The sequence below is a fragment of the Plutella xylostella genome, chromosome 25 (assembly GCF_932276165.1).
Source record: "Plutella xylostella chromosome 25, ilPluXylo3.1, whole genome shotgun sequence".
Taxonomy (NCBI): Eukaryota; Metazoa; Arthropoda; class Insecta; order Lepidoptera; family Plutellidae; genus Plutella; species Plutella xylostella.
Window position 1 is genome coordinate 1,988,676 of NC_064005.1, and position 13,761 is coordinate 2,002,436.

Below are 13,761 nucleotides of genomic sequence, written 5' to 3' on the forward strand. Positions count from 1 at the left end.
GGACTTTTTTATCTTAAGGTTTTTTATATTAGAAAAACGCTTTTATTAAAGTTTTTGTTAATGTTAGTGTTCTTACTAAATGGGTAGCAGATAAGATGCGTTCGCGGCAATGAAACAAGCGTCCACGGCAATGAAAGAAAGGCCCACGGCAATGAAACAAACTTCCACGGCAATGAAAGAACTGTATACAATGGAAATGAAAGAATCAATTCACTGCAATTTTTTAAAAAGACTGTGTTAGAAACGCTAACTTACACAGGTATGTATGGTATAAATACTTGGATAGATATTGGAACGAAAGAAAAAACGACAGTATGTATAAAAAATAAGAATTGCGACGTATAAAACAAAATGTTTCATTTCACACTAATAACGTTCACAACATATGATAAACCTTACCTATAACATCTATATTTTCATAAGGTATAATATCCAATTCGTATAGTGTTCATTTTATGTAAAATTCATAAAATATACTATAATATGACATAATCTGTGCTGAATTACACAACACCGGCAAAACACCTAGCACCAAAATATAAAGATAGGTGCGGTTAGGTGCACATGTTGGTCAGCTAAGCGTCTCCCTACATAGCGCCAATAATAATAACGCAGTCAAAACTCCTTGCACCAAAACCTAAACTTAGAGCGTCTCCCCATGTAGCCCTGCTTCGCTTTTGATGAACATGTGCACTTAACCGCTCCTCCTCGCTTTTCTCGTCATCGCACCTATCTTTAGGTTGTGGTGCTAGAGGTTTTGATGGTGTTGTGTAATTTAACAGATTATGTGATATGATAGAATATTTTATGAACTTTATGCTAAATCATAGTATATTTTAATTGGTATAATAATATGAAATATACATGTTATCATAATCAGCCTATAATCATCCAATTCTGGACATAGGCCTCTCCCAAGGAGCGCCACAACACTCGGTCCTCGGTCTTCCGAATCCAGCCACTACCGGCTACCTGCCTAAGCTTGCATATTTTGACAGCTATGTTGGTAACCTTAGTCCTCTGACGTATAACCTCTTTTCTGATACCATCCATTAGAGAAACCCCAAGCATAGCTCTCTCCATAGCACGCTGAGTGACTTTAAATCGATGGACCAGTCCCACCATCAGTGTTCACGTATATGCTCCATATGTCATAACTGGCAGGGCGCAATGGTTGAAGACTGTTGGATGCGCCTTTCAGCCTTCTTGTCGAAGTTGCTTCTGCCTAGCCGAATAGTCTGCCTCAGGTAGTCATATTATTGCACAACTTCGATAGTTGTCTCACGAACGATCACCGGCTCCGGTTTGATGTGAACATTCTACATGACTTTTGTCTTGCCCAATTTCATACGGAGGCCTACACGGTGCAAGCAGCATTAAGGCCACTTAGCATCCAGCTGAGTTTGTTCTATTATATTCTATTCTACTATCTGTGGGAGGTGTAAGTACCTTCACCTGGCTCTCTCGAATGGGACCTTTGTGCAATGTCATATCCCCAAGGTCTAAGCTGCCTTTCTAAGCTTGGACTATTTCCCACCACGCTGGTCCACAGCGGGTTGGTGGGTTCACATATTATCTAGATGTGCTAAATCTATAGGTAGATATACAGGATTCTTCACGATGTTTTCCTTCACCGTAAGAGTGATGGTATACATTGTATTTTAATTCAAAGGGACACATTGGTACATGTCAGTGCCGGAATTCGCACCCGCTTCATTGGCGTGGGAAGCGGGCGCTTACCCGACTGAGCTACCACCGATCTTATTTATAGGTACATAACGTTCATTATAATTATGTTGTGATTGTTATTGTTAATGTAATATTATATATTTCGTTTTTGTACATCGCGATACGCACCCGTTTTAACGCACTGCAAAAAGAGGTAATTTGACTAGTCCTGTAGGTAATGTCAGTGATCGGTATTACCTGTATTACAGGTAAAAGATGGTAAAGATATGTTACTTTGCCTAATCATACATACCACGGCGATGAAAACATAAGTCACGGAAATGAATAACCTGGCCACGGAAATGAATAACCTAACCACGGCAATGAATACAAATTATTTAACAAGACATGGCAATGAATTTTTTTTCATTGCTGTGGCTTTTTTTTCATTGCCATAGCAAATATTGGCCACGGAAGCCACGGAAATGAAAGCATGGCGATGAAAACCAAGGCATTAAATATAAATAACTAAAAAAGTATTAACTATTCAAAGAAATAAACACTTTATAAGGTAAATATTTTCAAAAAGCTTTATTTTTAATGCTTATTCTAGAAGACAAACTTTATTTTATAGAAGTTATATCTATCCACGGCAATGAAAGAAAAATTGTCCAGTCCCCAAAAATTTTACTGATTTTCACTATTGCGCAAAAACGCGGGCACCGATGAACCTCCTGCCACGTCTAGCAGTTAGGCGACACTTGTAAGAAACGATTAGCGCACTCAGAGGGGCACCCAAGTTCATAGGTAAAACAATATCCTTGATCATGTTTAGGACACGGCGATGAACAGAACTTACCGTTCGTTATATTCTTTATATATTTCAATAAATGTATTCTGTGACAATACTTTAACTATTAATGTATCAAATGAAACTAAGTTTAACTATCAATACTCAATATTTTTTCATCAATGAAGAATAATACAAAACGTGGTTACGTGGGGACAGACACGGCAATGAAAGATTTGGAGGTTTAATATTTTATTTAAAAATATCCATTAATCCTATTAATACAATATTTAGTGCTACACATAGATAACTATTTCACTTAACCGGAAAAAAATATTAGAAAATTATAACTTGGTTTTTTTGTACCGATTTCATTGATGCCACGCAATTTTTGGCCGCGGGAAATTCACCCATAAGTAGCAACCGCGACGCCGATGCGACTCTAACAGTGGGCGTAGCGCCTTACTGGTCCCATATCGTGAATTTGTTTAGACAACAAATTTCTTATTAAAATTGTAGTATTTAATGCTAATTACTTCGTAAATGTTACTTCGTTTTAACTTCGCGATAAGGCCTCATGATAAAAAAAAATAATTGCATGAGTTTGGAAGCGTTCGCGACTGCAGTGCTTATTCAGTGCTTCAAAAATAACAAGCCAGAGAGAGCGAATAAAACCCTTTTAAAATCAATTTTCCCAAATACCCGTAATGGCTTTTGGGTAAATCCGACACTTTGCGAACGTTTTATTGTGTTCAATAACAGGCAATTTTATTTGTAAAGTGTTTTAAATAAATTTATTAAACCAACGGTTCTAGGGTTCCGTTAGTAAATAATGATTAAATTACCCTATGTTGAAGTTTTTGTCAATAAAATTATAGTGAACAAGCTGTTCCCGCGAGCTTCGCTTCGCCTTAAAAAGTTTTCCCGTGGGAATACCGCGATAAAAAATGTTCTTTCTCAGAGTCTATCTGTATACCTACCAAATTTCATTCAAATCCGTTCCGTAGTTTTGGCGTGAAAGAGTAACAGACAGACAGACACAGTTAATTTCGCATTTATAATATTAGTTAGGATTAGGATTGTACTCATTCAACGGGGCGGCGATACGGCTCGCGACCTATGACATACAAATGTATTGCGAAAAGCGGTATCTGGCTACCCCTTCGAGGATTACAGTCGTGGGCATAAGTACATATTATGTAAATTGCATAATTCAGTTAGAATAGTGCCAGTTTCTGGCGGCCCAGAGTGCACCTACGAATAGTTTGCCTACTGGGAAATCACCTTAAGACATAAACTCACGCAATGAACAAGTTCCACATGCCATTGACGTTGGGAATGCCCAAAAATTCCATATAACTTTTTTCCGAATTTGAAAATACCGAATGTGAAATTTACGAAATAATGCAATACCGATTTTTAAAAATCACAAATTACAAACATCACGTAAATTATAATTTCGAATATTATAAACACGAAGATTTGTTATGACGATTGTCAAAAACACGAACGTTAAAAATACGATTACTTAAGTATACGAAAAATAAAATAACGATTTATTTATCCTGATCATGAAAATCCCGATCGTAAAAGTGATAATTCGTGATTTTGTCAAAAAACCATAAACGTATTAACAACCTTAGAACCAAAACCTAAAGGTTATTTTCATATTCTTAAAAAAGTAATTCGGAATTATGTAGTGTACCCATTAACGTTCCATATGTCTCTGGAACTTCGCGAGTGTATTATGTAAGTAATAATTTCAATATTGTACCTATTTAAACACTGATTCCATAGCGTCCTCGGTGCCCGTCTATCATAATATGATGTCTGAATCTATTTCAGTGAAGGTTAATCTGAGATTACTCGTGTACTCCCACGCATTTTCACATATACCTACACTAGCTTTTCCTATGAACCTCGCTTTGCCTTCAAAGTTTTCCTGTGAAAATTCTGGGATAAAATTATATAGGTAACCTTTGTGTGTTAATCTATGATACTTACCTGATTCCAGAATATAAAATTTTGTAAAAAGTCGTTCAGTAGTTACTTTCGTTGCGTTTGTAATATCAGTAGGATAGGGAGTAAGTATAGTTTACTAGAGGTTATTTTGGTAAACCAAACACATTGATATTATGCTATCGAAGATAAGTACATTTCATGTTTAATAATACCTCAAAAGTCAAGACAATGTGATGATAATGTTTTCCTTAGTCATTGAAATGATCAGTTACGATTACTGATGATGGCTGGACGACGGACGATTCATATAGGTCCATCGTTTTTAATTATTATAACATTTTTTTTTTAAAACATTCTGGGTGTTACCACAAAAACTTAGACAGTGTTTAACGGATATTTAGCGCTGTCAAACGCCTACAAAATCTGTCAAATTTCGTTTTAAACACTTGTTAAACAGTGTTTAAAGATTTTGTGGTAGCACAGTAGTTTTTATTTTTCTGTCAATATTATACCTATTTGTCATACGAGTACTGATTTAGAATAGGTATAAATTTATTTTACAAGTACCTACCAGTGAATCGATGTTTTAAGTTAATGAATGTATCTTAGACCACTTTTGCAGCCGCCTGTACCAACCCCTACTAACCGTACCAACCTACCGTCCCTTTTATTGTGTCGAGAGTAAAAAATCCATTAACGTTTAATTTCGGTGGACAGACGATGTGTTAGGTTGTGTTTTTAAGGGCAATAACAAAATTCTACTTAGAACCACATTAACTCGACGTTGTGTCACGTCGTTCGGGTCCTGTGTGTGGGGTGACCATGGGTCATACATAATCAAAAACATTTAACATTATTAATACTATTACTGTGAAAAAACACAAGCATAATGAATGACGCATCGTCAAGGATTCATTTTAATTTCATTAACCACCACTACTTATGCAGCTGACTGTACTATAGGTACAGTCAGCTGCATAAGTAGCTATACACTTTTGAACCTTGTCAAACTCACTAACTGCCTATTCATCCTTTCAAACATTGACGTTTTGTTTAGTAGGTATTTTAACAAAGTATAAAAGTGTATAGCTACTTATACAGCTGACTGTACTTTTTCATTAAATTATCTTTATTGTATACACTTAGGTACCTATTGTTATATCGGGTATAGAAATATTAGGTACTTATATAATCTGTAAACAAAACATTGTTACGACTATCCTCTGAATACCGACATACCTAGATCACGAGAATATTTTCTTGCTCCACTTTTTAGAGTCTGATTTTCTTGTTAGTTAATTGTCATAATTATTATATTAACTTTATTGTATTTAAAATCTAACGTCCATTGTCCCAATAAAACCCAACCAAACAGTCACCCTACAAACCCAACCCTTTCATTGCGACTCATTTGCCAAACAGACCCTTGTATCAAAAATACGTCTCGTTTTAGACGTTAACAAATGTGTGCCCATTAAGAATGAACTGGTGGGGTCCAAAGAATTCTCATTACGGTGTTACCTCCAGGGACCTTGGTCCTCAGTCGTCAGGTCAATGTTGGATTATGGGGTTATAGTTCTGGCTGGAAAGGTATTAAGGGGCTGTCTTCTTTTTTTTTAAACGCAATTTTTCATACCTACCTGTAAAGACATGAGGTTTTATTTGGATATGTTGGACTCGGAATTTCACGTGAAGGGGTAGCCGTAGTTGGGAAAGGGAGAGTGATAGGAAGGGGATAGTAGGTAAGGATAGACAAATGAAGGGGATGAATTTCGTCGGAAAAGCGAAGCAAAATTTTATTACTATATATAATAAGTAAAAGTGAGTTATTTCTCTCGAGCTTCTTCATACAGACATTTTACCTGCTTTGCTTAAGGTCCTTGGGAAAGGCCGTTTAGGCTGATGCCTTCAACTAAAGATGTTTAAGAGCTGTTAAATTGATAACCTGAGCCATCTTTGAAATTATATGTATGCTGTTTAAAAGATAAGAGATGCTGCTTAAGGATTTTCCGATTGCTAACGTGTCGGTGGCAGTACGGTAACATAGATACCCAAGCTACTCCCCCTTAAACAAAACAAATAAGAAACTCGTACAGTCACGAAATTAAGACTCTTTGATACATATCTGCGCAAACATAACCTTTCGTTTTCATATCTGCTGGTTCTCTTTCATACTTCACCCCAACATTTGCGTTGGCTCAGCTAATATGTCTGGTGACTCAGGTAAGCAAATAAAAAACTCTTCATAACAGACATATTCAGTTGAAAGAGGCTTTGCCATCTTGTCCTTAGTATTTTTTAAATCCTTGACTGAAAAAGGGACGTTTAGAAATTAGAGAAGAAATACGATTGCCTCTCCATAGAAACTGTTTGGAAACGTGACAATTTTCTATGGAGAAGCTTTCGCAATTTTCCAAAAGCCGTTCATCAAAATGAATGATTTTCCATAAGAGCTGAGCAACCCTTTCCGGCTAAGTATACCACTTTTGCTACACACTGTATATCAAACATACATACAACATATTTATGTAAACATTATACATGGGGTGTTTAATCAAAGCTTCCAGACATGACCCACCCTTTCATTAAACCAAGTACCTACAGTTTATGTACTTTGACGAGATCTGATATGAATAAACCATAGTAAAACACAAATTAATAATTGAAGATCCTGACAAAGGATTTTAGGGTCCAATATTTATATAGATATGTACTTATGTGTGGCAGCCATAGCCGAATGGGGATTTTGAGTCGTAGCTTTATCGCTTTTGATCTTTGGAGAGTGACATAATATTATCGCTCCGGCAGTAACATAAAGGCTCCAAAACCTTAGATTACAAATGCCAAAAACTGTGTGCATTTTGTCTAAGTATGTCGTGTTATGTTATGTAACTGTTAGTGTTATGTCTGCTGTGTTAACTGATGATGTTCCTTATTTAAATAAATAAATAAACCATTTTAAAAATGAATAAAGTCACAAATCTTCTGGCTAAACTAATCCAAATAAGAGACTAGGAGAAGAAAGTGGTGTTATTTGTCCAGACGCTTCTTTTGACACACCATTTATTTCGTGTTAAAATACTGTTTTTTTTAACGAATCATACGACAAACTTAACATAATTTAGCATGTTAAGGCCTAGTTTCACCATAGTCTGTTAGATCATAACAAGGGATTTCTTTTGACTTTTGACATATCTGTCATGAATTTAATTATGGAGATGAGACGTATAATAACAGGGGTGTTAATAATCTAACAGACTATGGTGAAACTAGGCATAAATTTTGTAGTAATAGTATACATTGACTATAGGAACCTACAGTAGACTACGGTAGCACACATCCACGGCTCGTAAACCGAAGCGTGAACACCGTCTTTGGCTTGAGCGGCTGTAAATCGATTGTCGGCGGCATCGCTTATTCATGGTATGGTAAACCCCGCCACACTTGCAGCCGGCAATAAGGTTACTGGACAGTGGAGCCGAGATTTGTGGTACGGCCACAGGCACCTAAGTAATTCAATTTACGTTTACTTTGCTGAGATGCGCCATGTACAGTAAGCAATGTAGGTATGTTATGTGTGCACCAGCACAAACAGTTCGATCTTGATGAGATTCATGGGTGGTGCATGTAGCTCTTTTGCTGGATGTAGGTACCAGTCTAACAAAATCCCATCAAAAACAATACTTGTCAAAAAAAACAAGTCTCGTAACTCAGTTGTTCTACGGTAAAAAGTTGTGAGATCCATGTAATACCTACCAAGTCTTATCCACGCACGCATCTCAATCTTAAAAAAAAACTTTAATGTTTTATATAAGTAAATATATTGACTCGGCCATCGCATCGAAACACGTGTTAATTAAATTATTTAGTCCGATGACCAAGTATATTTTAGTTTTTCCTTGATTCATACACCAAACACTACTTATATTCCAAATTTGAAGCTTCTAGGTCTGCTAGAAGTGCCTTAGAATTTTTATGATCGGTGAGTAAGTCAGTGAGTGACAAAGTTAAGAAACTTTGACCCGTTATAATTTTAAACTACTGGTTCAAATTGAATGAAATTTGAAATATACCAGGTCTTTACAATGCCTGCATGGTTAGTGGAAATTCAGTCTTCTAGTTTTATCCACAACGAAGTTACATGGGGTCGAAAATGGCCTGAATTGCTTCGAGAAAAGGATGGTACGGCCGTGCCGCTTTTTTTCTCGACTTGGTGGGGGCACTGCCGTGCCCCCAGATTCTTGGCAGGCAAAATGCTTGGAAAAACTTCAATGGGGGGCAGATGTCTGCGTTGCAGACTGTATTGTGAGGCTTGGCTAAGTACGGTATAACAAAATACAATAACCTAAAAGTTCCACCGCAAAAATGAAATTGCCCGTCATCAAAAACAAATGAAAACACAATAACTTGTTCCACAGATCACAATTTGAACTGATGCTATATACGGGGTGTAAATAAATATAAAATCCCCATCACAGGGTGACAGAACATTGCTCATACCATCAAACTTTTTCCATTTGCACAAAAGAAATAGCCGGCGGCATATTCACAAAGGTTCTGGCATTCTTCAAAGTTGTTGAAACTTCTAAGCAATGATGTTGTCAAACATACTTTTTGGGTTCCGTACTCAGTTTTTCAATGGAACCCTAACCTCCGTCATCTCTCAATTTCAAGTCTATCAACGGGTTAAACGCAAGGAGCTGCCTCAAGTGTAAGTCTTAGTGAAAACGAAAAAAGTTTGTTTTCTTCTTTCATCTGCATACTTACATTATCTGTTAAAGGTTCAATGACAATTTCCAGCACAGTCTGACTGGCCAATCCTTTCACCTCAGTAACAAACCCCTGGTGTGCTGGGAGTTACTGGCACACTACGAAGATGAACAGGTTATAATATGCTCAACTTTATTTATTTAAAACTAACATACAGTGGTTGCAGTAATGCACCTACTAACTACCCTATTTATAAATATATTGAGCACAACCCTTCTAATGCAAGTGCGACTCACACTTGACCGATATCTTATTTACCAATTCCTTGCTTACGAGCTGTGGTGAAGGAAAATCTACTTTGCGTCGTATAATTGAAGGTTCAGTTCTAAATAGGGCTGAGCTTGGATAAAATTTGATAGCGTCAGAGCGTCACTCTCGTTTTAAGATGAAAATTGTGTTTTTTCGACTGAACAGTCCTTGGGTTATATTTGAAGTTGGAAGCTTAAAAGTATTCTCTTTCAAGTTATAAGCATGAATGGGTACTTCTCGAAATGTAGGTTAGTAATAAAGGCATGCTCTTAGTAATTATAGGTATATACACTCACGTCACGTACAATGAAAAAGTTCCACCTGTCATTGACGTTTCATATGTGACAGGAACTTTATCATTGATCATGAGTGTAATGTATTTAATTCGGGTATATCCTTTCCGCATTGGTTCAAATATTGGTACATAATATTATATTTTAATGCTTCAGTCTTCTTCTTCTCCTTCTTCCTAGCCTTTTCCTTATTTAGGGGCGGCTTTGTTCGTCATGTCACGCCATTTACCCTATCCTCTGTCATACCCTCATTCACTCCACACTCTCTCATATTTTCTTTCACACAATCAAACCACGTCTTTCTTGGTCTTCCCCTCTTACGCCTTCCTTCAGTGGACAAATTGGTACACCCATGTTAGGAAATAAGACAAAACTTCAAATCTCGCTGTCAAAATTGGAACTCAAATCTTGTAGTGATTATTTCGTGTTGGCTATGTTAGCGTTTGTGAGGACAACTGGTATCACACAATTTGTTGCAACTAGCTGTCATTTATATCTTGTCACAGCCATTCTGTGCTACGCGTGCTGGTCTCATTTCTAACACTTTCTTTGTCACATAGTTATCTTCTCTTCTCATGACATGCCCAAACCAAGAATTTTAATGCTTCAGTAAACACCGTAATAGAAGGGGTACAATACATACATTTTGAAGGTTCTAAGATTATAGTTAACTAGAGGTAGGTATATAATATAATTTAAAGTTTTTTCTCGTTAGAATAAGGTAAGTCTGATTGAATAAATGTTGAGACTAAATAAAAACAAACTTATGTTTTATAAGACTAACTTAATTTATATTGAAGTCAAAAACCTTCGCCAACGAAATAAAGTAAGAAAACTAGATAGACATTCGAAATTGAATAAAACTACAGAAAATTTACCTAGAGATGTTTCTTCGCTAGATTATTTATTTCATTTTCAATTTAAAATGAAACAAATTTTAATTTAGCAAAGAAGTGCGAGAAATTTTAAAATTTAGTGGCTCGAATGCAATTAGCTGAAGAGCCGGTACGAAAACTCATTTTTCTAATGAATAGGAAGATTTCCCGGCTTACTAGGGATGGGACAAACATTGTCTTCGATTCTGCGTTCGTTTTGAAAAATACTACTGTATATTGTATAAGCACAAATCCTTCAAACACTAATTATAAACATAACTAGAAATAAACTAAGAAAAAAACTTTCTTGTAAAGTTCCTACGGGAAATCACTAAGTACCTACCTAATTAACATTGGTTCGTTGACGGTGTTTTTATTGTATAATATAATGTTGAAATAAGAACTTTTAAATAAAATTTTGAAAGTCGATAGGTAATTTATTTTCAAAAATCTGGATCTTTGGCGATTAGATCTTAGATGCGGAACATCCCTATTATGCAGTAATAAATTTGCATAAATAATACAAGGGTGGGATATTATAAATTAGTAGCGTAAACCCTTGTCTAGAGTTATTTTTCTTCCCCCTAAAACTTGTGGGAGAAAAAACAATTTGTATTTTTTCCATCCACAGTATTTTTCTATTCCATTTTTCGCTGGGGCCATATCTGATGATTTTATGTTCGTTTGCCTTGGTGGTCAGAGATTTTGAAAGATATAGGTAGGTAGAAATATTTGGCATCGTTTGTAAAAAATATGTACTTTTTATATATTTTTTTAAAATACAAATCGACAGTTTTTGTTGGTATGGCATGTAGTTCAAGAACTCACTTGTTTTTTTGTTACTGTTTTTTTACATTAGGTCATTATAAAAAATATATTATATTATATTTAAAAACAGTACACATATTATGTTCAGTAGATTAACATAAAATGCAGCTGAGCACATACTCGTAGATAGATATTTATAATAAACAAATAAATACACGGTTATTCCAGGCCAACAGTTGTACAAATAAATGCATTCATTAAAATAATTACCTAGTGGTACTTGCATTTGCTTTGTAAGCATTAGTGCAATTAAATAAGTATGTACTTACACACAGAATGTAAAACAAAAAATATATGTAACTCAGTGAAATAAAAACAAAACTAAATATCAGAGAAAAAAAATATAAAAACATGAAATTTACAACTGTGCTACTGTTTATTTTCGTGGTAAGTAAGCTTCTGAACTTTTTTTTACTAAAGGGGTGGGCAAAGTTCTCTTCCTGTGTCTTCCATCTATCCCTACCATCGGCCTGCTTAATCAGCCACCTTACCATTGCCGATACTTTAGCAATAAAAGCAACAATCCATAAGCAGCGTCGCTTGCCTGTGAGACAGGTGTCAGAGCCATAGAAGTTACGCCAGATTTTACAACGATCGACGGTGCTTAGGTAAGAATTGTTAATTGCTAATTTTCGGTAGTGGTATCCCCACAGTTCTAATAAAAGGCATCCAGGTATGAAGCTACCACGATTGAACATTAGCAATCTACAACCCATAAGCAGCGTTGCAATCGGACATAACTTATAGATTTGACAGATGGTTGACAGGCCCACTGAGCTGCTTATGGATTGTTGATTGCAAATCAGTTGCAAATGTTTCGATGGTGGTCCGCTAGCAGTAAAGCCGCCCAGATAAACCATAATCTAGGATTACAATCTGACTCAAATTTGTCTCTTCTTTCACAATTAGTGTAGCCCAGGATAATTAATTAAGTACCTAGCAGATTCTGACGATGTGCCTCTTTCCAGATTGTGATAGCATTTGCTACGTTGACAAGCGCCAAAAAACACAAAAAGCATGGCGGCGGCGGCGGCGGCGGCGGTGGCGGTGGCGACAGCGGTGGCGGCGGCGGCGGTGGCGGCGGCAGTGGCGGTGGCGGCGGCGGCGGAGGCGGGGGAGAAGGAGGGGACGGGGGGGACAGCTATTCAGAGTATGAAGACAAGAGTAGTTGTGTTGCTGTATGTGACGGACTGCTTTAATAAAAAATTGTTACTAAGTATACTTTGTTAAGTAAATATTATTACATAGATTTATTTCATCTGGGTATATGTATACATATATACAGGTAGTATTTACAATAAATGATTTTTTATCTTTTATCTTTATCTTTATCTGAATTATGAACATTTTTATGAGCAATAAACCTATACATTTGAGTTTATGTGAATTTAATTCTGAATATTTTTAAACCGAATGAAGTGTGGGGAGGAGATGTGTCTCGTGAGGGTGATTGCTGAAAAATGCACGTTTTTGTATACAGGCTGCTCTAAATTTCACATAAACCAACTGTGAACATAAACCAACCTCTCACGCTTCTTTGTTTATAAGTTTTGAGTGTATCTTTATGGAGTAAATCTATAAAGGAGTGGTGGTAGCTGAGTCGGGTAAGCGCCCGCTTGTCACGCCAGAGATGCTGGTTCGATTCCCGACTCTGATATTTACTAATTAATTCTTTGGAATTTATGTATAATGTATACCTACCATCGCTCTTACGGTGAAGGAAAAAAACCTGAATAAAACAGCGCCCATCACATCTGTAGGGTATGCTTAGTGAGTTATCAATATTGATTGAGGGTAGCATATGTGTTGGAACAATTTACCTCCACCAATTAGACGAGCTAAAATCAAAAGTTCTTTTAAATGTCTTCTTAAAAAATACCTTCTATCCCTTCAAAAACTTTGTAATACGTCACATTCCGCAACATATGCCAAGTCATATTTATTATTTTGAATTTGCTTGTACCCCGTCTAAAACTGTCGTTTAATAATTTGTAAACTGTATGTCTATTTATTTTTATATTGTTGTTATGCATTACTATTCTTTTGGTATGTTACTTAACTGTGTGTGTTTACCTAGTTGTGTTAAGCCATCCTGTTTATTCTAAGATATAAATTAAGTATTATAATATTTTTTTACACTGCACCGAGCACGACTCGCGCCCACCTGATGAAAATCAGCGTCACAGGCTTCTGTGACATTATGTTGAGACGGTGACCATTTTGTTTGAGACACTTTGGAACCTAGTGTATTTTTTTATTTATATGTTTTGTGTCTTGGACGAAATAAATGCCTTTTTCTTTCTTTCTTTCATGTGTCGGCCATTCT

At 36.2% G+C, this 13,761-nt stretch overlaps 1 long non-coding RNA gene across 1 annotated transcript; it reads left to right on the top strand.

Moving 5' to 3' along the window:
* The first annotated feature begins 11,590 nt into the window (after positions 1–11,590).
* On the top strand, positions 11,591–13,357 carry LOC125490617. The gene is made up of 2 exons (XR_007267794.1): positions 11,591–11,822; positions 12,404–13,357. It is a non-coding gene; the product is annotated as an uncharacterized LOC125490617 (long non-coding RNA).
* The last annotated feature ends 404 nt before the right edge of the window (positions 13,358–13,761 follow it).